Here is a 23,119-nt window from a genome sequence, read left to right on the forward strand (position 1 = left end):
CCAAGTATAAGTGTATTATTATCTAAGTATTTCTTCACTTTGATATTAATTCGTTTAAATATTTGGCAGCTCCCACATTCGGGGCATATATATTGAGGATTGTTAAGTCCTCTTGTTGGATAGATCCTTTAAGTATGAGATAGTGTCTCTTTTCATCTCTCACTACAGTCTTCGGGGTAAATTTTAGTTTATCTGATATAAGGATGGCTACCCCTGCTTTCTTTTGAGGACTATTTGAATGGTAAATGGTTCTCCAACCTTTTATTTTCAGGTTGTAGGTGTCCTTCTGTCTAAAATGAGTCTCTTGTAGACAGCAAATAGATGGGTCCTGCTTTTTTATCCAGTCTGAAACCCTGCGCCTTTGATGGGGTCATTAAGCCCGTTCACGTTCAGAGTTACTATTGACAGATATGAGTTTAGTGTCATCATGATATCTATTCAGTCCTTGTTTTTGTGGATTGTTCCACTGAACTTCTTAAAGGGGAATTTTAAGAGACCCCTTAAAATTTCTTGCAGAGCTGGTTTGGAGGTCACATATTCTTTCAGTTCCTGCCTGTCTTGGAAGCTCTTTATCTCTCCTTCCATTTTGAATGAGAGCCTTGCTGGATAAAGTATTCTTGGTTGCATGTTCTCATTTAGGACCCTGAATATATCCTGCCAGCCCTTTCTGGCCTGCCACGTCTCTGTGGAGAGGTCTGTTACCCTAATATTCCTCCCCATAAAAGTCAGGGATTTTTTGTCTCTTGCTGCTTTAAGGATCTTTATCTTTGGAATTTGCAAGCTTCACTATTAAATGTCGAGGTGTTGAACGGTTTTTATTGATATTAGGGAGGGATCTATTTCCTGGGTCTGAATGCCAGTTTCCCTTCCCAGACTGGGAAAGTTTTCAGCTAGGATTTGTTCAAATACATATTCTGGCCCTCTGGCCCTTTCGGCGCCCTCGGGAACCCCAATTAAATGTAGGTTTTTCTTCCTCAGGCTGTCATTTATTTCCCTTAATCTGTCTTCATGGTTCTTTAATTGTCTGTCTCTTTTTTCCTCAGTTTCCCTCTTTGCCATTAACTTGTCTTCTATGTCACTCACTCGTTCTTCCACCTCGTTAACCCTCGTCGTTAGGACTTCTAGTTTGGATTGCATCTCATTCAATTGATTTTTAATTTCTGCCTGATTGGATCTAAATTCTGCAGTCATGAAGTCTCTTGAGTCCTTTATGCTTTTGTCTAGAGCCACCAGTAGCTGTATAATAGTGCTTCTGAATTGGCTTTCTGACATTGAATTGTAATCCAGATTTTGTAACTCTGTGGGAGAGAGGACTGTTTCTGATTCTTTCTTTTGAGGTGAGGTTTTCCTTCTAGTCATTTTGCTCAGTGCACAGTGGCCAAAAACAAGTTGTATTGGGAAAAGGAGAAAAAAGAGAGAGAGAGAGAGAGAGAGAAGGAAAGAAAAGAGGGGAAAAAAAAGAAAAAGAAGAAAAAAGGAAAAAAGAAGAAAAAAAGACAGAAAAAGAAAGGTGGAAAAAAAAGGGGGTGGGGAAAGCAATCAGAAATCAAAAAAAAACAAAAAAACACTGGGGAGTATCTTCTGATTCTGTATACTGTAAGTCCCTTGACTTCCCCTGGAACTGGTCCGTCCAGCTGTCTTCAGGGGAGGGGCCTGCTGTGCGGATTTTCAGGTGTTAGCACTTGGGGGAGCTGCTCTGCCCCTGCCTGCTGCAGGGCTCAGCGGGGGTTGTTTACCCCGTGAGGCCCCAGGAGGAACAGCAGCAGTTGCTATGGCAACTCTGGAAGCCTGGATTCAGCCTCCGCAGGAACTACCGGGCTCTCCATCGGCAGGGCCTGGAGGCTCCGGGGCGGGGCCGCTGATCTGCTCAGCTGGGGCAGGAGCGTCCTCGCTGTCCTGGGCCCTCCCGGCCTCTGCCTGTCCCGGGGGAGGCCGGATCCTGGGCTGTGTCCCGGCGCCCTGTGCTCCGGGGCCTGCGCTGTGGGATTCGCGCTCCCGCCCCGCAGCCCCCTCCGCGGAGCCGCCGCCCGAGCCCCTCCGAGCTGCTCCGGCCCCGCCGTGCGCGCTGCAGCCCTTAGGGAGCTCGGTGCGCTCTCCCGGGGCGCAGGTGTCTGTTAGTGTCCCAGGGAGCCCGAGGGCATCCCCGCCCTCCTGGGTCCTGCTCCAACTCCCTGCGGGCCCCTTTCTGCCGGGAAGGTTGGTGCAGCTCCTGCTCCTCCGGGACGGGGCTCTCCTGTCCTGGGGACACTCGCCCCGGCCTCAGCCCGGCTCCTCGCGGGGCCCCTCCCCCTCGGAGGCCTTTTTTCTTTATTTCTTTTTCCCCGTCTTCCTACCTTGATAGAAGCGCGAACTCTTCTCATTGTAGCGTTCCAGCTGGTCTCTCTTTAAATCTCAGGCCGAATTCGTAGATTTTCAGGATGATTTGAAGGTTATCTAGGTAATTTGGTGGGGACAGGTGATTTGGGGACCCTACTCTTGCCAATCTTTTACCAAGTTTGTACTCTTCAGGGAACTGGTGAGGGAGAAGGTCTTCCTCTTTCCTAAGTCCTCCCTCCCTCAGGGTCTCTCTTTCCCACTCATTATTCATTCATTACTTTAATTAATCAGAGGAATTCAACAGACTTTGGATGAAGGCAGTGACTGGAAAAAAAACATTTCATGATCATATATACCTATACCCCACTGAGTTGACACTCCACAATGTTACACTTCCTTCTGCTTCATATTGTAATATTTTACAAAGGACATATATCATTTTATAATTAGAAGAATCAATACTACTTTCAGTAGGGACTGGGAAGCATGAAATAGAAAATAAATAGCATCCATTTATACTGTTAATATATTAGTTTATTTTTTCAAGTTTTTTCCTCTATTTGTGTCTTTTTTTTAAAGATTTTATTTATTTATTCATGAGAGAGAGAGAGGCCAAGACACAGGCAGAGGGAGAAGCAGGCCCCATGCAGGGAGCCCAACGTGGGACTTGATCCCAGGTCTCCAGGATTACACCCTGGGCTGAAGGTGGCGCTAAACCGCCGAGCCACCTGGGCTGCCCCTCTATTTTTGTCTTTACACCTGCTATATTGTGTGCTTTTTTCTAAGTCATTAAAAATGACCCCAAACAGTTTTCTTGCTGAATATATATAAATGCATTGATGACTTTGAAAAAAATCTTTATATAGTAATCCTTTCCTTTTTATTATTTTTTTAATAATTATTCTATTTTTTAATTTTTTTTTGTTTATTTATGATAGTCACACACACAGAGAGAGAGAGAGAGAGGCAGAGACATAGGCAGAGGGAGAAGCAGGCTCTGAGCACCGGGAGCCCGACGTGGGATTCGATCCGGGGTCTCCAGGATCGTGCCCTGGGCCAAAGGCAAGCACCAAACCGCTGCGCCACCCAGGGATCCCTCCTTTCCTTTTTAAAAACAGTACAAATAACATGGTAATGTATACCTTTTATATATAATTCAACTGATTATTTCCTTAATATAGATTCTTAGATCTGAATTTTGAGTCACATGGTATGAACATTTTAAAGGCCCTTGATAGAGATTGCCATATTGTGTTCTGGAAAGGATGCTGCCAAAGTATTCATAGGAAATTTAATTCACTAAAATACAAAAAATATTAGAAAATAAGGAAAGGCTAAAAATAAGTTCTAAACATGTAATTCAAGAAGCTACAAAAATGACAAATCTAACAAGTACACAGATATAATAAAGAAAAATTAATAGAGGGATGCCTGGGTGGCTCAGCAGTTGAGCATCTGCCTTTGGCTCAGGGCGTGATCCCAGGCCCTGGCACTGGGCTCCCTACATGGAGCCTGCTTCTCCCTCTGCCTGTCTCTGCCTCTCTCTCTGTGTCTCTCATGAATAAATAAATAAAATATTTTTAAAAATTTAATAGAGGGATCCCTGGGTGGCACAGCGATTTGGCACCTGCCTTTGGCCCAGGGCGCAATCCTGGAGACCTAGGATCGAATCCCACGTCGGGCTCCTGGTGCATGGAGCCTGCTTCTCCCTCTGCCTATGTCTCTGCCTCTCTTTCTCTCTCTGTGTGTGTGACTATCATAAATAAATAAAAAAAATTAAAAAAATAAATAAAAATTTAATAGAAAATAGCATGTAGGAGAATATGTTCTGATTAGAAAAAATGAGGAAACCCACACCTAGATATATTTCATAAAATAGCACATTTTCCAACTTTTCAGGATTTTGCCTAACCTCTTTAAATATAGAGATAATCTGAACATCAACCAGAGAGAAAATATACACTTGTCTCAAAGGTAACAATAAATTGGCTAATTAGACTTTAATAAGTAGCATCAGGGCAGCCCCGGTGGCTCAGCGGTTTAGCACTGCCTTCAGCCTAGGGCATGATCCTGGAGACCTGGGATCGAGCCCACGTCAGGCTCCCTGCATGGAACCTGTTTCTCCCTCTGCCGGTGTCTCTGCCTCTCTCTCTCCATGTCTCTCATGAATAAATAAATAAAATCTTAAAAAACAATAATAAATATAATAAAAAGTAGCATCAGAGGCTCAGAAATGCTGAATAAAAATAAATGTCAATTTATAATTCTATACCTAGCTATGTGCTATAATTCAAGAATAAGGGAGAAATAAATAACTTACTATTCACAGACACACTTGATGAAAAATTAGAGATTATTTATATAAGGAACTCTTTTATAAGGCTTGCTACATGACATTCACTATTTTAACCATTCTACAAATATTAATTCATCTGATCCCTGTAACAACCCTATGAAGTAGATACTGTTATCATCCCTACTTTACAGATACAGAAAGTGAGGCACAAAGAAATTCAGTAATCTGCTCAAGGCCACAGAGCTAGAGATCAACAACAGACCACATATCAAACCCAGGCTTTGACCACTGCACAAACTGCCTCTGTTCTGGGAAGCTGATGAATGGAATTCACAAGGAAAAGAGGAAATACAAGGACTAGTGGTGAGAAATTGGCAAATATGCAGGTTAATTCAAACTTGCATTGTCTATTTACAACAAAATAATGACAAATCTGGGAACATGTTAAAAACATGATGAAGTTAAAATCCTATACAACCATACAACCTGGGAAAAGGAGAAGCACAGTTACTGTTCTACTCTCTATTGTTAAGGAGGGACATAATGCAGACTTTATTACAATGTTATCAATGTTAATAAATATCAAAACAACAATATAAAATTTATTGATCCTGTAGAGGAAAATAGAGAAGAAAACATAATCCAATGGAAGGAATGAAAGAAAACCCCCAAAATTGCAATCCAACAAATTTTTCAAGGACTTTAGACAAGTTGATTATTCTTTCATGTAAGTTATAGAAAGTGCTTAAAATAGCCAGGACAACTTCTATAAAGCTATAGCACTTGAAAATATGTTATTGGCCCTGGGGTATACAAATTATCTATTGAAAAGATTATCTGTCTGAAAGCTGAGATGACAGAAACTGAAATCCCTTAATTAGTTCTAAAATATCAGCATTAAAAAAATCTCAAAAATGTAATGTGTGAGGTATAAAGCAAATTGCAAAAATATTATCTATGTAAAAATTTAAGACCTCATGGACATACATGTAACAAAACAACCCCAAAAACATACACAGAAGTAATACACAATAACTTAAGCATAATTGTTACCTCTGAGCAGAGTAACATAGCAGAAATTTAGTTAAATCTGTTTTTTTACCAAAAAAAGACTTGATACTAATATGTAAAAAAAATTTTTTTAAAGATTTTATTTATTCATGAGAGACAGAGACAGACAGACAGAGAGAGAGAGAGACAGGCAGAGGGATAAGCAGGCTCCATGCAGGGAGCCTGACGTGGGGCTCGATCCCAGGTCTCCAGGATCACACCCTGTGCTGAAGGCGGCGCTAAACCACTGAGCCACCCGGGCTGCCCCTAATATGTAAAAAATTTTAACATACAATTATAGTCATTATATTTTCTGAACTTTTTTTGTATGCCTGATATATTTTATAGTTAAAATATTTAAATCTAAAAACAGAAAAAAAGAGAAAGGAAAAATGAAGAGGAAGAAGGAAAAACTCATATAAAATGTGACTTGTTAGAATTTTATTAATACCTTCATTCAATGCTATTTGAGTCCTCTCATATGCCAGTTGCCATTAAAACCCTCAGGCATACTAACCGCCTCTCCCAATGTGAGCCAGTGGTCTCTGGACAGCTCACTGACAGTCCTCCTAGAGCTCCAAAGCCTTTCTAATTGTAGCTATCCTTCCCCTTGAAATAGCTCCTTGAGGGGCACAGAGAACATACTGGTCCTAGGTGAAGGATTCAGACAAACCGTCTCTCTTCCTTACCCATATTTAGTTATGAAACTGGGTCCTTGACGTCTTCCTAACCTCCACTGGTCCACATCTTCCCTTTCCCAGGCCCCCAGGCTCTGATTAATTTTTGTGTCCTGAAGAGACTCAGCCTTATTACTACTGCCTTCCTATATGGTCCTTCCTCCCACTGGGGGGATAATGGTCCCACCTGACTTAGGCCACCCGGGGAAATGATGGGGCATGGCGTTGCCTTCCAAGGCCCCTCACATAGCTCTTCTACCTCTGGTCCCAATGGGCCCTAATGCAGATGGGGTCCAGATATACCCACTATAGACCATTCTCTGCTCAGCTCAGAGTCCCAGGGAAAGCTATGTACTGGAGGTCACTATACTTGCTAGAGACTTTGGGAGAAGCCTCCAAGCTTTCCACCTCCACCATCCCACAACCTCCCTCCTAAGCACTGTTCTTTTCCTTTTCCCTCTAACCATCCCCTTTCAGACTTGCTTTCCTCTCCTCTAACTCCCTTCCATAAACCCTAACCCAAGCCCTTTATTTAGCTGTCTCTTTTACAGACATCTACCCTGAAGATGCCATACCTGGAGATCTCTATAATCCATGATGCAAGGCATCCGGCAGCCTACAGACATGATGGGTCATGAGATGCTCAATTAAGGTCAGGAGGTTTTCGGCCTAGAAGAGCCTTTGTCAGGTAAGAGGTGTCTTTCCCAGGAGGAAGACCTTGTTTGTCACTGGTGCTGGGTAACTCATTGGTCATGTCTAACATAAGCATCTTTGAGATGGAATCAACCTTCTGTGGAGATGGTGAGTCCAGAGCCTGACACATAATTTCATTTCACAGGATTTTTTCCTAATACAACAGATACTTTTATAAAAACACACATGTTAAAACATGTATTTTTATAATTGATAGTTCAGGGGTGAAAATTCTTATTTTGAAGGTATGTATTTTTAAATTTACTAAACTGATTTAATAACTTGAATATTTATCTCAAGTCCATTAGTATATTCATCAGGTTAATAGGACTTCTCTTTTGCAGGGATTAACTAATGATGAAATCTGTGATCTGACTGAAATCTTTACTATACAATATATTTTAAAAAGGTTTCAGAGGGGGATCCCTGGGTGACTCAGTGGTTTAGCGCCTGCCTTTGGCCCGTGGCGCGATCCTGGAGTCCCGGGATCGAGTCCCACGTCAGGTTCCCGGCATGAAGCCTGCTTCTCCCTCCTCCTGTGTCTCTGCCCCTCTCTCTATTTCTAAAATAAATAAATAAATAAATAAATAAATAAATAAATAAATAAATAAATAAATAAATAAATAATCTTTTAAAAAAATAAATAAAAAGGTTTCAGGGGATCCCTGGGTGGCTCAGCAGTTTGGCACCTGCCTTCAGCCCAGGGCGTGATCCTGGAGCCCCGGGATCAAGTCCCACGTCAGGCTCCCGGCATGGAGCCTGCTTCTCCCTCCTCCTGTGTCTCTGCCTCTCTCTCTCTATGTCTATCATAAATAAATAAATGAATCTTTAAAAAAAAAAGGTTTCAATGTGTGGACTTTGAAGTCTTTTACCACACATCACACTTAAAGGGGGTTTTCTCCCATATGGAGTTGCATTCAACAAATATTTAGTGAATGGCTACTTGTGCCAGGCAGTGTGCCAGGAGCTAGGGACAAAATGGAGAACAAAGTATTCATAGGTGGACTCTCATGGAGTTCACATAATTGCTAGAAAAAGACTCTGGTAAAGGGGGAGAGATGCACTCTGGCAGAAGTCCTGACCACATGTTCCAAATGTGTAGAGTATTCTCTCACATGGTATCTGATGAATGTGAAGACTTGAGCTCATTTCTCACAAACACAAGATTTCTACGTTTCTGAGACCCTATGGTCTCTTTTGTGAACATGATGGTTCACATTGTACCTGAACCCCTTACCATGTCTATCACTTTGAATGGTTTCTCTGTGTGAATTCTTTGATAAACTTGGAGATCTACGCTCTGACTGAAGAAGCACTTACCACACATGCTTGTAGAGTTTCTCTCCTGTGTGGACTTTCAGATGAGCATTTCAGTCCCTGTTTTCAGAGTTTCACAATTAAACAGTTTCTCTTACGTGGACTCTCTGATGTGCTAGGAGGTCTATGTTTTGACCGAAGCCCTTACCACACTTTTCATGCTTGTGGAGTTTCTCTCCAATGTGGACTCTGATTGAAGCCCTTGCCACACTCCTCACACGTAAAAGGCTTCTCTTCTGTGTGAACTCTTCAATGAACATGAAGATTTGTGTTATAACTGAAGCCTTTGCCACATGTATCACATATGAATGGTTTCTCCCCAGTATGAATTCTCTGATGATAGCAAAGATCTGTGCTCAGACTGAAGCTCTTCCCACACTCAGCACAGTCATAAAGTTTCTTCCCTGTGTGGAAAAGGGGATGCTTTGAGAACAAGAAAGTGTTTGCAATGATGAAAAATATGATTATCAAAAATCTCAATCAAGGCTACAAGCAATAGGTTCAGACTAGAGAATGAGGAAAACGATAGTAGACAAGTAAAAGACCAATCTGAAGAATTCTACCAGGATTCAGAGGGAAAGGATTAAAAAAGTGAAATTATGAGAAAAATATTAAGTTGTGAAGGACAGATCTAGATCTTATATATGTATGAGAGATACAGGGATGCCTACATGGCTCAGTTGGTTAAACACTTGCCTTCAGCTCGGGTCATGATCCCAAGGTCCTGGGATTGAGTCCCACATCAGGCTCCCTGCTCAGTAGAGAGCCTACTTCTCCCTCCCTCCCTCTCTCTGTCAAATAAATAAAATCTTAAAAAGAGATGCAAAAAGAGCAAACAGAAGAATTAATGAAAATGTACTTAATCTGAAAGAAATGGACTCTTTAGATTGAAAGTATCTCCCCAGTACCATGCAGGAGTGTTGAAAAAAAGACTAACATACACATATCTAGCTGAAATTTCTAAATTTCAAGGATCAAGAAAGCAAAAGCATATAAAACATTAAAATAAAACAAATTACTTCCTTGAAAGGGGAATAAGATTGGCAAAAGACAATGGTACAATGTCTCCAGCATCGTGAGAGAAAAAGACTCTACAGTCAAGAATTCTAAACGTCAGCTGATGATTCGCATACATAGGCAAAAGGGAGATACTCTCAAAAAAGCAAGATAACCAAATTAATCAAAATAAAAACTCATGAAAAGGGAAATCATGAAGCATGAAAAAGTAGAAATGAATAATGAAAACATAAAAGCTTTTCCTCCTTTTCACTCAGTAAAATCTCATGAAATCATAAAGGAAAATTTCTATGAACTGAAGGATTCAGAGATGAACAGGCTCAGTGACCGGCAAATATAATTTCTGAAAAAAAAATCACATACCTAGACATATTCTGGTAAAATTTCAAAATTGCAAGGAGAAACAGAAACAAGAACAAAGTTCTAAATGTTTTCAGAAGGGAAGGAAAAAACCAGGTTAAATTACAAGAGAATTACTAAATGAATGTATCAGACGAAGACCAGGTTGCCATAGATCTTCAGCACCACCGCTTTGTACAGGGCCCTTTGTGCAGGGTCTAGTTGCCCCCACTCCTCCTCGGTGAAGTCTGTGGCCACATCCTTGAATGTAACAGGTTCCTAAAACACCAATGAACAGTAATTCCTCTTAAGCATCTACACCAATTTTTGTGGTACAAAGGGTAAACTTGGGAACACTGACAAAGGTAGACAGAAGAGAGGAGACTTCAGAGTTCTGCCCCAAGCTGTAAGAGTCATTAAAAGACAACTTTTTAAAAGATACATATTATCTTAGGCAGAGGCTCACTGCCCTAGTAATACAAGGAGCTCTTAATACCAATTAGAAGATAAAATATCCCAGTTAAAAATGGACAAGTGAGGAGTGCCTGGGTGACTCAGTCAGTTGGGTACCAGACCCTTGATATAGGCCCAGGTCACGATCTCAGGGTCATGGGATTGAGCCCTGTGTCAGGCTCTGCACTCAGTGCTGAGTCTGGTTGAGATTCTCTCTCCCTCTGCCCCTCCCCTTGCTATAAGCAAGTAAATAAAATCTTTTTAATAGTGGACCAGTGAAAAATGATTTGAATGAGTAATTCCTAGAAGAAAAATAAATGCCTCACAAATTATCAAAGAAATGGACATTCGGATAACAAGATACAATTTTCCCCATTCATTGTGTAAAGATTAAGACTTGTAATATCTATTATTAGTGAGAGTGTGAGGAGACAGGACCCTCCTATACTGATGGAAAGAGTATAAATTGGTAAAAACTTCTTTGAGGAACAATTTGGCAGTATTTTATCAAACATCCTTTGATCTAACACTCTTAATTCTAGAAATTCATCCTCATTAACTTATGCTTGAGTTCTTGGTATTATTTGGCCCTGCTGATGACATAGTTTCCCTCAAAACTCTCTCCTCCTAGAGTCGGGATATCATAGTAACCTGGGTTTTTTCCTACCTCTCTGATCGCTCTCAAGCTCTTTCTCTACTCATCAATGTTGGGGTTCTCTGGGTTGGATCCCAGACTGTCTTCTTACTCTACGTGATCTCAATCGATGCTGATAGCTTCCAATGCCATTCAAATGCTGGCAACTCTTAATGAGCTTTGGCAGCCAAGACCTCTAGCCAGGCCTAGAGTTCCAGACCCCATTATCTACTGGATGAATATCCAGTACGAAATAACTGACAAATATTTTCCAAATGAAATAAAAATCCACTTGGACATCCCTAAGCCATCTAAATCAACCTGCTCAATTCTGACTTTATCTCACTTCCAAAGCTGCTTCTCTCCCAATGTTCCCTAACTCAGGAAATCACACCTCCAATCACTTGGATGTTCGAGTCAACAAAATAGGCATCATCACCTACTTCCTCCATGTCATCTCTCACTCCTGCTCCATCACTAAATCTTCCTAAGGATCTCTCTTGTCTCTGTCATCACTATTCTGAGCTACCATCCCACCTCTACCTCCTCATCAGTCTATACCATCTTGCATTCCTTCAACATAACTTCTACTCAGGCCCCTCTTTTTGTGACTTGTCCTTAAATATCCGTGTTCCTTAGTCTTCTCTAGTTACCTTCTTTTTCTTCTCGTCACATATCAGATTATCTCCATCAATCCCATGACTTTAATGACCAAATACATGGTGACAACTCATAAATTTGTTAACCTGGATCTGTCTCAGACTTTGATACCTAACTTCCTTCTAGACTTCTTTAATTGGATGTCCCACAGGCACTTCAATGTGTCTTCTAACTCCCCCTCCACAAACACACATGTATACATCTCTATTGCCTTTGTTACTTATCTCAGTAAAGAGTATCACCATCACCTAGCTGCCTCAGACTTGTGTGTCAGTCTTAACTACTCCCCTTTCCTTCAATCCCCACAACTATACACAGACCCATAGTGTTATATGTGTTTTAGATACAAACTTGCAGATGTTCATATTCTGCAAATACTCATTTACACAGCCAGGTTCCATTTCATTTCAAAGTTATAATTCGACATTAAGTTCACTGATGTTGAATTAGGCTCACTGATACTTTTATTATTAAACAAATCTAAGGGTTCCTTGATCTATCATTCTTTTGGCAACCCAGCAACTTTAGACCCTCTATGTCTAGGGAATTCTTCACATTATGAATTTGTGAGTCCTCAAGACAAAAGCCAGAAACTCACTTGCCAGAGTCCCTTGTAGCTTGGTTAGCCAGCCAGATGTACTTGCACAAGTCTTTAATTCAGAAGCGAAGAGTTGGAAATGGCAGCAGAGGCATCCAGTTTTAGAAGCACTAGAAACAAATGTTCTAGGGATGGTGTCTTCAGCCCTGGGTCAGCAGTACAAATTGAGTGCCTGCACAGCAGCAGTGGTTTCTCCACTGGGATGGTCCAGCTGTGTGATCTGGGCAATGTTCCAAGTTGTGTAGCTTCCAGGCCAGTCTTTCTGGCCTCTGAGGAGATTCTGTGAGCTACCAAACATCCTTCAATAAGTTCCTTTTAGCTAAAGAGGATTTTGGTTTTGCGAACAACTGGCATTAGAAATATCTTACATAATCATAATAAATGAAAGAGAAATATCTATGTGATCATCTCACAGGATGGCAAAACATTTAATAGAATAAACTTCTGTGTCAGCTAGTCAACTATACTTCAATTTAAAAAAAGAAATGTCTAATTTTAAACCCCTTTTAAAGGACAGTGGCCTAAAGTACTTGGGATACAACAGTGAAATAAACAGAAAATATAAATTGAGAATAACATATCAATATGCAATGATTTTTTTAAAAACAATAACCATTTATTTACTTAGGAGTTCAGAACCCTTCTAATCACATTAACAACCTTTGGACACCCATTTTCACAAAATGTAAAGTTTTCATTTGATTAGGAAGCTATCAATCCTGTTTTCAGGCAAACTTGTAGATTCTTGAACTATCTTACAGACTAACTACCAAGTGTAAACATAGCTATATTCATACCCAAATAGAGTGGCTAGGTCTTTTTTTTTTTTTAAGTAGGCTCTGTGCCCAGCATGGAGCCCAATGCCAGGCTTAAACTCAGGACTCTGAGATCAAGACCAGCTGTGATCAAGAGTTGGATGCTTAACTGACTGAGACAGCCAGGTGCTACAAGATTTTTTTATTTGAGAGAGACAGAGAGCATATGAGAGTAAGCAAACATGAGTGGGGGGTGAGGGGAGTGGGCAGGGCAGAGGGACTAGCAGAAGCAGGATCCCCACTGAGCCAGGAGCCAGAGGCAGGGCTCCATCTCAGGACACCAGGATCATGACCTGAGCTAAACGCAGTCGCTTAACTGAGTCACTTGACTGAGCCACCCAGGTGCCCCATGAGTGACTAGGTCCTAAAATGCACTTGGTAAGAACTGGTAGTTTGGGCATTAAGGCAAGCACATGTGCTATGAACCGAGAATCATTTTATGGGATTACTGAAAAGCTAGTGGTTTTCTTCTCAATTATTGCACTATAAAACATTAATATGAACAGGGATGTGATAGGTCTTTTAGTGTAGCTATCTATATTTATTATGATTCTAAGAAAGAATAAGTTGTACTGTGGGAAGACTAGGAATGAAATTCAGTGTCTTTTGTAAAGCCTTAAAATAATTCACTAATGATATTTCAGTCTTGAAATTCAAGCATCAACATCAATACTTATTGTATAACAACTGTAACTCTGATTTTCTAGGAATATGTGACTTAAGACTGAAAATTAATCAAAGGAAACTTTGTTTAGAGTGGAGTCAGGAGGCTCGCAGGGGGAGCTCTCACACCTACCACTGGGTCAACTGCAGACCCAGCAGGAAGAGAAGCACCTGTACCTTGCAAGTCCACACTACTCTAGCTACTACTTTATTATCCCAGTAGGAGCAAGAAAGGTTTCCTCCTGCCCTGACAATAGCCCAGCCAATAAGAGACTGTCACAACTCAGCCAATGAAAAGGCACTACCCTGTGAACTCTCAGTTTACTGCAATGGATTTTTTGTTTATAAGAGCCTTCCCAACTTTTCCCATCCTTTTCCTTTATAAAAGAGCATTCCTCTCCTGTGTTCTCCACACTTGCCTATGACTTTGTCGTAGTTTGCTTGTCCCTAGTTGCAATTCTGTGCTGTTGCCATTTTTGATAGCAAAATAAGTGGCAATTTTAAGGTTAACAAAGACACACTTAAGACAAATGTTCTGGATATCTAGACCCTATCTTTTTTAAAAGATTTTTTATTTATTTATGAGAGAGAAAGACAGACAGTCAGACACACAGGCAGAGGGAGAAGCAGGCTCCATGCAGGGAGCCTGACACAGGACTCTATACTGGGTCTCCAAGATCACACCCTGCGCTGAATGTGGTGCTAAACCACTGAGCCACCCGGGCTGCCCTCTAGACCCTATTTTAATTCTGTTTCTCAATCATCACAAACTTATTTCCTATATAAAGCATTTGTTATAATGCAGTGAATTAATGCAAAATTCTGAATCCAGAGATAACAGCAACTTCAGAAACAAAGCTGATCAAAATAAATTCCCAATAAGTAGACATGTTCATATTGTAGCACTCATTTTCTTCTTAATTATGAGAAGCTTTTGGGAAATGGCTGTAAAAATGAAAATACTCAAGTTGGTCTTGAATATAGAAATATTGCTAATATTTTGACTTGGTCTTGAATATTGGGAGATTGACAATATTTGTTAAAGAGTTTGTTTTGGGATCCCTGGGTGGCTCAGCGGTTTAGTGCACTGCCTTTGGCCCAGGGCGTGATCCTGGAGTCCTGGGATCGAGTCCCACGTTTGGCTCCCTGCATGGAGCCTGCTTCTCCCTCTACCTGTGTCTCTGCCCCCCCCCCGTCTCTCATGAATAAATAAGTAAATAAAATCTTTTTTAAAAAAGTTTTACAAATTTACAAGTTTACAAAAATAGGGATCCCTGGGTGGCGCAGCGGTTTGGCGCCTGCCTTTGGCCCAGGGCGCGATCCTGGAGACCCGGGATCCAATCCCACGTCGGGCTCCCGGTGCATGGAGCCTGCTTCTCCCTCTGCCTATGTCTCTGCCTCTCTCTCTGTGTGTGTGTGACTATCATAAATAAATAAAAAATTTTAAAAAAAACTTAAAAAAAACAAAAATAAAATTGGATTTGTTCTTAGTCAATAATAATCACATCAGTTACATTGTTATTTTCTAAAATTTATTCCTAAATATAATAGAGGTGTGTTATTATAAATGCCTAAAACTGCAGTGTTAATGCCCAACCCTAGGTTTTATTTCAGCTATTTAAGAAAAAGCAACATCAAGTCTATATATGGCTGGACCACTAGAGATTATGTGGAAAAATTACTGGAAATGTTAAAATGTCTCATATTTATAATGATCCTACACAGTGAGTAGTACAGGCATACATAAATTAGCTGCTGATATAAATATATATACTAAGCCTCTGACCTAATTGGGCATTTGTAAAGAATATAACCTCTGGGAAAAAAAAGAATATAACCTCTGTTTTTTCTCCCTCTTCTTTTTTAAGTAGGCTCCAGGCCCAGCATGGAGCCCAATGTGGGGCTTGAACTCACGGCCCTGGATCAAGACCTGGGCTGAGATCAAGAGTCAGACATTTAACCAACTGAACCACCCAAGCATCCCATGATTCTTCTTCCTATTCCTTGCATCTAGAATGCCTGTGGAATATCATTGTACTACCACTTGGCTAGCGATATTTTTTAATGCTACATATTCTATATATATATATAGATAGGTAGATAGATAGATAGAGGATAGATAGATATTCTCTATATATAGATATATCTATAAAATTAAAAACCCTGATCTAGCCCACTAGTTTGATGGAGTGCTCACTTATATTTCTAACATAAACACTTTAAATTATTAAATTCCCCTCAAAAGGGAATCATATTTCATTTGCTACTTTTTTCTGACAACAGAAGTGCTATAGAAAATAAGAAAAAACTACAGAAAAAATATAAGATATATAATCACATTGCCTTCAAAATAACTGCTATTTATATTTTGGCATACATATGTGGATTTTTTTAAAGCTGGGAATATTCTTTACAACTTAAAAATATTTTTCAATTACAGTATCATGAACATTTTCCCTTGTTAGTAAATATTCTTCTACACCGTGTTAAAAGCTGCAGACTGGTCCAACTTATGGTTACATTATAATTTATTTAACAATCTCCCTGGAACACCTGGGTGGCTCAGCAGTTGAGCATCTGCCTTTGGCTCAGGGCATGATCTCAGGATCCTGGGATGGAATCCCCGCAGGGAGCCTGCTTCTCCCTCTGCGTTTGTATCTGACCCTCTCTCTGTGTCTCTCATGAATAAAATAAAATCTTAAAAAAAAAAACAATATCCCTATATTGAACATTTCTTATTTTTATTTTTTTTAAGATTTCTTTATTCATGACAGAGAGAAAGGCAGAGACACAGGCAGAGGGAGAAGCAGGCTCCCTGCAGGGAACCTGATGTGGGACTCGATCCTGGGACTCAGGATCACGCCCTGGGCTGAAGGCGGCGCTAAACCGCTGGGCCACCGGAGCTGCCCTATATTGAACATTTATTTTTTTTTTTAAAAAATTATTTATTTATGATAGTCACAGAGAGAGAGAGAGAGAGAGAGAGAGAGAGAGAGAGAGAGGGCAGAGACACAGGCAGAGGGAGAAGCAGGCTCCATGCACTGGGAGCCCGATGTGGGACTCGATCCCGCGTCTCCAGGATCACGCCCTGAGCCAAAGGCAGGCGCCAAACCGCTGCGCCACCCAGGGATCCCATATTGAACCTTTAAATTGCTTCCCAGTTTTCATTACTATATCAAGACTGCAAGTTATATCATTGTATTTAAATTTAATGCACTTACAACTTTTCTCTTTGGGTCAATTCCTAGAAGTAGAATTGCTAGGTCAAATATACAGGCACTTTATTTTTTAAAACTTTTTTGTGTTTATTTTTTTATTGGAGTTTGATTTGCCAATATATAGTATGACAACCAGTGCTCATCCCATCAAGTGTCCCCCTCAGTGCCCATCACCCAGTCACCCCAAGCCCCCGCCTACCTCCCTTTCCACCACCCCTTGTTCGTTTCCCAGAGTTAGGAGTCTCTCATGTTCTATCACCCTCTCTGATACTTCCCACTCATTTTCTCTTTCCCTTTTAATCCCTTTCACTATTTTTTAAATTCCCTGAATGAATGAAACCATATAATGCTTGTCCTTCTCTGATTGACTTACTTCACTCAGCATAATACCCTCCAGTTCCATCCACGTTGAAGCAAATGGTGGGTATTTGTCGTTTCTAATGGCTGAGGAATATTCCATTGTATACATAAACCACATCTTCTTTATCCATTTATCTTTCGATGGACACCAAGGCTCTTTCCATACTTTGGCTATTGTGGACATTGCTGCTATAAACACTGGGGTGCAGGTGTCTCAGTCTTTCACTGCATCTGTATCTTTAGGGTAAATCCCCAGCAGTGCAATTGCTGGGTCATAGGGCAGGTCTATTTTTAACTATTTGAGGAACCTTCACACAGTTTTCCAGAGTGGCTGTACCAGTTCACAATCCCACCAACAGTGCAGAAGGGTTCCCCTTTCTCCGCATCCTCTCCAACATTTGTTGTTTCCTGTCTTGTTAATTTTTCCCATTCTCACTGGTGTGAGGTGGTATCTCATTGTGGTTTTGATTTGTGTTTCCCTGATGGCAAGCGATGCGGAGCATTTTCTCATGTGCATGTTGGCCATGTCTATGTCTTCCTCTGTGAGATTTCTGTTCGTGTCTTTTGCCCATTTCATGACTGGATTGCTTGCTTCTTTGCGGTTGAATTTAATAAGTTGTTTATAGATCTTGGATACTAGCCCTTTATCTGATATGTCACTTGCAAATATCTTCTCCCATTCTGTAGGTTGTCTTTTAGTTTTGTTGACTGTTTCTTTTTTTTTTTTAAAGATTTTATTTATTTATGCATCACACACACACACACACACACACACACACACACAGATTGAGAGAGAGAGAGAGGCAGAGACACAGGCAGAGGGAGAAGCAGGCTCCATGCAGGGAGCCTGATGTGGGACTCGATCCCCGGTCTCCAGGATCAGGACTGAAGGCGGCGCTAAACCACTGAGCCACCCCGGCTGCCCTTGTTGACTGTTTCTTTTGTAGTGCAGAAGCTTTTTATCTTGATTAAGTCCCAATAGTTCATTTTTGCTTTTGTTTCTCTTGCCTTCATAGATGTATCTTGCAAGAAGTTGCTGCAGCCAAGTTCAAAAAGGGTGTTGCCTGTGTTCTTCTCTAGGATTTTGATGGAATCTTGTCTCTCATTTAGATCTTTCATCCATTTTGAATTTATCTTTGTGTATGGTGTAATAGAGTGGTCTAGTTTCATTCTTCTGCACGTGACTGTCCAATTTTCCCAGCACCATTTATTGAAGAGACTGTCCTTTTTCCAGTGGATATTCTTTCAGATACAGGCACTTTAAAAGACTTTTGACACATATTTTCAAATTTCCAAAAGCCCTCTGAAATGTTTGTGGCAAAATGACTTTTTTTTTTTTAAGATTCTACTTATTTATTCCTAAGAGACAGAGGGAGAAAAAGGCAAAGACATAGGCAGAGGGAGAAGTAGGCTCCCCATGCAGAGCCCGATGCAAGACTTGATCCCTGGACCCTGGGATCATGCCCTGAGCTAAAAGCAGATGCTCAACCACTGAGCTACCCAGGCGTCTCCAAAATAACATTTATTTTAAAAATATTTGAGAGTCTGTTTTACCAGAAAGTGTTTTTAAAAAACACTTATCTGCCTTGACAGGTGGCATAAATGCCATTTCATTACATTATAATTAACATTTCCTGGATTACTAGTAACGTTGAAAAATACTAAACCAGGGACACCCAGATGGCTCAGCAGTTGAGCATCTGCCTTTAGCTCAGAGTGTGATCCCAGAGTCCCGAGAAGCTTGCTGCGTAGAGCCTGCTTCTCTCTCTGCCTATGTCTCTGCCTCTCTGTCTTTCATGAATAAATAAATAAATAAAATCTTTTTAAAAAAGAAAAAGAAAAATGCTAACCCAGATGTAAAGATATTTGTAAGTTTTACAGGTCAATAACATTATTTTACAAAAACAAGGAATTTCACCTAACCATAAACAATGAAAAAGGACTGTTCTTTCCCCCACAATTGAAAAATAAAACCACAGAGTGAGCTGAGATCAGAGTGGCAGGCATTTGGCTATAGGTTTGCCCCACAGAGAGATGCCAACAGCAGCACTGCTATGTGACACAGAACCTGGTGACAGCTGCAGGGTGGGGAGGTTAGAGAGACTCTATGGAATTGGAATCATCTAGCAGTATCCTCTAAGCTACTGGCAGAAACAGAAGCAAATGCCCTGTGGAGGAAAATTTCCCATAGAACTCATATATATTAAGATCAAACAGTGAGCTAACAAAGTCATCAAAGGTGAGAGTCAGCAGAAAACAAATTTAGACTACCAACAACTATAGATATTTAAACTACTAGATACAGAACCAGAGCAGCAATACACAAATTATTTGGAAAAAAGACGTCATTCATTGTAAGATAATCAAGCAAAGAAATTATCTGGAAATAACATACAGTTGTGGGAAAATAACAAATTGAACATCTAAAGAGGCATTAAAAAGGAACTTCTGGGGCAGCCCCGGTGGCACAGCGGTTTAGTGCCGTCTGCAGCCTGGGGTGTGATCCTGGAGACCCAGGATCGAGTCCCGCATCAGGCTTCCTGCATGGGGCCTGCTTCTCCCTCTGCCTGTGTCTCTGCCTCTCTCTCTCTCTCCCTCTCTCTGAATGAATAAATAAATTAAATCTTTAAAAAAAAAAAGGAACTTCTGAAGAATGCACTTGAGGAAAACGAAAAGTGATCCCAAAGGCTGAGAAGAAGGAATGGGACATAAATAAGTGACAAATAGGTGTGTAAATGCAAACAAATACTGTCTGTATAATAATTCTAATACCTAATTTATTAAAAGAACAGAATTAAAATGCAGAAAATAACAGTTTATAAGTGAAGATGCAATCACTAATAAAGAGTTTTAAAGTCTTTGCAATATTCTTAAAGTCGTTTAAACTTAGATTTGCAAATATATGGTAAAATTTCAAGGACAGCCACCTAAAGAGTAGATACAGGTTATAAATTTAAAACAAGTGTGGGGGGGGAAGTCCTAGCCCTTAAAACACAGTATACAAAAAACAAAAGGTAAGAATGGAGAGAAAAAAAATAGACAAAATTAAAAGTATAAGTATAGGGGCACCTGGGTGGGTCAGTCAGTTGTGTCAGATTCTAGATCAGCTTGGATCTTGATCTCAAGGTTGTGAGTTCAAGCCCCACAATGGGCTCCACAATGGATATGGAGCCCTTTTTTTTTTTTTAAGGAAAAAGATAAACAGATCAAATACACCAGTAACTACACTAAATGCAAATAAACTAAACCCACCAGTTAAAAAGGCAGAGATGATCAAATTGAGGGGAGAATTCAGCTTTAAATTGTTAGTAAGGGATAAGCCTAAAGCATAAGGCCATGAAAAAGCTAAAAGTATGGGAAAAGATAAACCAAGCAAATAATAAGGAAAATAAAGCTGGAATAGCTATCTTAATATTAAACAAAGTAGATTTCTAGATGAAAAGCATCACTAGTGAAATAAAAGTTCACTACAGAGATAAAAATTTCAATTCACCATGAAGCTATAACTCTAAAATTGTATATACCTCTTAAAACATCCACGAATTATATCTTTTTAAAAATCTTAGTCTTGTAGAAAGAATCTGACATATCCACTACTCAAAGAAATTTCACACATTTTTCTTTCTCAATTACTGAAGGGTCAAGCAAACAAAAATAAATGGACACCCATAGATGTTGGCAGCAACCATTAGAGAATACATATTCTACTCAAGCACACATGAAACTTGTAAATATTGATCACCTACTAGGCCATAAAACAATTAACAAGAAAAGTAAAGACTCGAAAGAGGTATGGAAGTTCATATACTCAAATCTTCTCTTTAAGAAACAAAAGCTCACCTCCTACAAGAAGTCTTTCCCAATCACTTCTCCAGCACTGATATACCACCGACTTCCATCCTCAGACTGACACTTAAATATGGCTTCTTTCATTTTACTTAATGTATACACGAGTAGTAATCACTATTTGACACATGTGTATATTCATCTCCCCCAAAGAAACCACAAATTTCGAAGAACTGTATCTAAGTCAATTTGTCTTTCTCTTCAGGGATCCCTGGGTGGCGCAGCGGTTTGGCGTCTGCCTTTGGTCCAGGGCGTGATCCTGGAGACCCTGGATCGAGTCCCACGTCGGGCTCCCGGTGCATGGAGCCTGCTTCTCCCTCTGCCTGTGTCTCTGCCTCTCTCTCTCTCTCTCTGTGACTATCATAAATAAATAAAAATTAAAAAAAAAAGAGCGGTCGTAACTCAGTGGATAAATGAAGGAGCAACATGTCAGGTAGAGAAGATAACAAACTTAAAAGGAGAGCATCAGGCCTGAGGGTAGCATTCTCTTTGGAGTCCCTCATTTCACAGAATAGGGCAATTCATGCCCAGGCCACGGAGGAGAAGACTAGTCCACTGACAACAGGAGAAGCAAGGGACCTGGAGACGAATCCTGACTTCCCCACTTAACAGCTTGGTGAACATGACCAGTCTCTAACCCCCCACTGAGGCAGTTGCTATATCTCTAAAATGGGAATAATATCCACCTCTCACACTTATCATGAGAATGAAAAGTCGATGTGGAGTGTATCTAGCATGCAGCAAGTGCTCCATGAATGTTTCCTTCTCCTTTTCTAGGGAAGAAAGAGGAACTTACAGTTTTTCCTCAAGAGTCCGGACTGGTCCGGACTGCATCTTACCTGGGAATTGGTCACCTCTTCTTCCTCCTGGGCGAGGTCAGAGTTAAGGAGGCAGAGCTGGAGGAGAAAGGAGCCAAGAGACACCAAGCCTTCCTGGTAACTCCCAGGGACTGTGGCCATTGTTTCTGCCTTGTCTGAACCGTTCCCTCACCCCCCGGCCCGAGGATCCCTTCTTTTCTCCACACCGCATCTTGTTCACCATCTCACTGAAGTGGTCTTTCCTCTGTTCTGAGTCAAGACTTCCACCGCGTCTCCCTTTCTCCGCAAGTGGTCCCCTGACCCAAGCCTTGCTAAGTAACCTCCGCAAGCCCAGCGGCTCCACCCCAGTGCTGGCTCCGTTTCGGCAGGCCTCAGGTCACAGGTGTGTCCCCTCAAGATGGGTTCCAGCTGCCCGTGGAGCTGCAGCCCCCATTCATCAAGAGCACGGCTTGTTCTCAGCTGGCATCTTTCTCCCGGGCTCCAAATCTCTGTTCCTGCCTCCTCCCCGCCAGCCAGCCGGGCGCAAAGGTCCGCTAAGCACCTGTCAGGATACATACCCGCAGCAACGCGGGCTAGGGACCTCGGGACACAGGAGCGGCCCGGCAGGCACTCGAGAGAGAAACCCGAGTCCCCGGGAGCACGGGAGCACACTGCCCCGAGGCGAGACTCGAGATCGCGGCCCGGACCTGGGTCGGGGGGTGGGGGTGGGGGTGGGGCTCGGAGCCGGACGGAGCAGCCGGCCGCAGGGAGTCCGGGGGAGAAGGGACCCGGGAGCCCCTCGGGGGCAGACGCCACTAAGCCCCGTGGGAGGTGAGCAGAGCTGAAACGGGCGCCTCAGGGCGCCTGAAGGTTCCCGCCCGCCACACCTAAGGTCGGCATCACTCCCGGGGCCCCCGGTGTGGGGGTTCAGGTCCCTCCATCGCACCCGCACTCTGGCGTTCTGATCCGCGTCGTTCCGCCGACCCAGAGGCCCCGGTGAGCCCCACTCTCCGCAAGCAGCTGGGGGCGCTGCGAGGAGTCGCGGGGACTCCCGCGCCCGCCGCCCCGCAGCACTGCACAGCTGCGCCAAGAAAGCCCGCGGCACCCCCCACAAGCCCCTGCGACGCGCCGGGTGACCCACCTGCCCCGTGGCCCGTCGGAGTTCCCCTGCCACCCCTGCCGGAGACGGGGAAGGTCACGTTTCATTTTATTTATTTTTTATTTGTTTATTTTAGACAGAGACGGAGAGAGAGGCGGAGACCCAGGCAGAGGGAGGAGCAGGCTCCATGCAGGGAGCCCGATGCGGGACTCGATCCCGGGACTCCAGGATCCTGCCCTGGGCTGAAGGTAGACGACCAACCGCTGAGCCA

This window comes from Nyctereutes procyonoides, unplaced genomic scaffold, assembly GCF_905146905.1.
Source record: "Nyctereutes procyonoides isolate TBG_1078 unplaced genomic scaffold, NYPRO_anot_genome, whole genome shotgun sequence".
Taxonomy (NCBI): domain Eukaryota; kingdom Metazoa; phylum Chordata; class Mammalia; order Carnivora; family Canidae; genus Nyctereutes; species Nyctereutes procyonoides.